General features: G+C 38.5%; 1 long non-coding RNA gene across 1 annotated transcript; it reads left to right on the forward strand.

Moving 5' to 3' along the window:
- Positions 1-309: 309 nt before the first annotated feature.
- LOC108366656 (uncharacterized) lies at positions 310-1858 on the forward strand. Its single transcript, XR_001848125.1, has 3 exons — positions 310-1152; positions 1219-1330; positions 1404-1858. It is a non-coding gene; the product is annotated as an uncharacterized LOC108366656 (long non-coding RNA).
- The last annotated feature ends 846 nt before the right edge of the window (positions 1859-2704 follow it).

Raw genomic sequence — 2704 nt, forward strand, 5'->3', positions numbered from 1 at the left:
CTTTTATACATATATGTAATACTCCTATATTGGCAGTAAGAGCTAGTACCGTCCGAAAACACTACAGTACAGATATATCAATAAACACGTACGAAAGAAAAGGAACACATACGTTTATAAATAAACATGTACACGACACATTTACAAAACCGGCACTCAAGTACACAATACATTGACAAAAACAGTACTAGACTGTCTCGCTTTGATTTCGGAATGCTTACACATTGAGAAGTTAGCTTACTGCCGATATAGAAGTATTACATATATGCTTTTATATAAATATTTGGCCAATGTCACTTAAAAAAAAAAAAAAACTTATTTTAGGTCCCTGGTTTGAAGGACCTCTTTCCAGTTTTTTTTTTCAGATAGCCCAGCAGCCATCCGGGCCCTTTAAAACAGGACGATGAAATCTAAGCTGCTTAGAGACTGCTTCGACATGCACCAAATTTTGGAAGCCAAAACACGGATACTGTAGAATCGAAGAAAATGAGGTCGACGAGTGCCGAAGAGTAGGCACAAGAAGGATCACTAACTGACTTTTAGGGACCTGGAACATTCTGTGGTCTCAGTTGGTCCTCCTCGAGTGCCATAGTTACTCAGTTGATACACTCTGAACGCGGTAAGTGCTGTCGCGAACGAGAAACATAAAACAAGTCCAGATCGTTCGCGTTCGCGAATGTTAGGTAGAAAAATATTCCGCTGTTCGTACACGTACCTATGTGTTGGTGGACCAAGCAGCGTGCGTTCATATAACTATGTAGCTATAAGTTGCATCGATACGTTCGCGAACGTTCACTACTGTCGTTCTCGTTCATAAGTGAATGCAAATGCTGCGTCAGTGCGTCAAACATTCGCGGAAAGTTGGTGTGGCTAGATATATTATTCTATGCGAAGGCAATTTTGTTAATTTCATAAGATTTGCACCCATGATTCAATAAAAAAAAGGTTTTGTAATAAAACAGTCTTCTCGCTCCCACACATAAAATCGGCTCTTTTACTTGTGCAGAATGTTGCTGACTATAGTTTCTAGTCATATTGGTAGTAAAAGCTAAAGTTCTTCATACTAAATATCCGTTGGCATCACTGACTCGTTTTTGTCATCTCCTTTACATTAATTCGTTGACATTTGCCATTCCGATTGCGTTAATTCTGGTAAGTTTTGCAATAAATTGCTATTATTTTTTAATTTACTAATCTATTTAAAGTATTTATTTACAGAATATCATCTCGTAGTTACCACGGTAAGTTTCTTTGGGTTTTTTTTTTGGTGTTTTCCATGTCCAAGTGGGGCGCCACAAACTACGTTAGCGTTCCAAACACACACACACACGTAAGTTATTTATTTACTTATAAAATAGTGATTATTTCGCAAGACTCTTTTAAAGGAACCTTTTCGCTTACAGGTTCCTATTCGCTTTTGGATTTGCCTGTCCAAGTGCAGCAGCACCCTTTCGTAAGTGCTTACTTTATGTCAGAGGTGGGCACTCACACTATCACACACATGCGCTTTTGTGCGAAGCAGCGACCCTGTGGGGAAAATCTCTAGTTCTGAACTGGTGCGCTTCTAGTACATTTAGACCCAGTATTGGGTCGCGATAAATCTCTTTTGCATGCAAGCAACTGGCGAATTTAACATGGCGATGTCCTAGGAAGTGTCAATTGTCGCCCGCTGCATCCCTTTTTCGATAGTTCCGAACAAGTCCTAAATTCTATAGTTCCGAACCAGTTCTGAAATCGGCGGACGAAAGAAAAAAAGTATCATAATTTTGTAATCTTTTTGGTTCTTCCGTGTGTGCGATGTTAAGTTATTTTGGAAGCAATGTGTTTTTAATTTGAAATTAAATTTGTTTGAATGATTGTAAGAAATGTACGTTTACATACCTTTAGCTGTAGCTGAGTTTGCAGAGGTGCTCGCTGTTATTTCTTAGATTCCAGACGGTCCCAAGATGTTGAAATGTTAACACAAATTTTAATTTTGTATTATCAAGCTATGAAAAAGCATCTGCGAAGCGCAGAATAGAAGCGTATTTGAACGAAAAAGCCGCCGAACACATACCTATGCACAGTAAACAAGCCCCCCGCTGCATCCCTTTTTCGATAGTTCCGAACTTGTTCTAAATTCGACAAATAAGATGTAGTTCGTTCTGCATCCCTTTTTCTATAGTTCCGAACCATTTCTAAATTCGTCACTTCAGATATCGATTTCTAGAGCAAAAAAAACTGAAAAAAAATGGTATTTTAAAAGTACCACTTTTCGCCGATTTTGGACTGGTGGGGATCTAGTTCATATCGGACTAGTTCCTTTTTGGCGATAAAAACCTAGTACGGAACTAGAAATTTGATTCACTAGTCCGCGGTTTCCCTGCAGGGGAAGTTTTGCTCAACAGTCAGTGCTCGGACTTCACCACATTTGTGGAATAGATAACACTTTACATTTCTACTACTTCTACCACCGTCAGCTAAAAACTTTCAGATCTTGAAACTTATTTTTTTTTTATTTGTTCATTTGCGCATTAATGAAAGGACATTTTCTACAACAAAACACAACATTGCTGCTGCGACGTCGACACATGTATGATATGATAGTATTCGTGCGTCTTAGGGCTGGTTTTCATTAGGACAAAATCACTGACATCAAAAACTGCCTTCATCTGACAGCTGTTCATTTGATGTCAAATGCGTTTTCACTACATTTTAAAAACTG

Source organism: Rhagoletis zephyria, unplaced genomic scaffold, assembly GCF_001687245.7.
Source record: "Rhagoletis zephyria isolate East Lansing unplaced genomic scaffold, Rhagoletis_zephyria_1.1 Rzeph_scaffold_02358, whole genome shotgun sequence".
Taxonomy (NCBI): Eukaryota; Metazoa; Arthropoda; class Insecta; order Diptera; family Tephritidae; genus Rhagoletis; species Rhagoletis zephyria.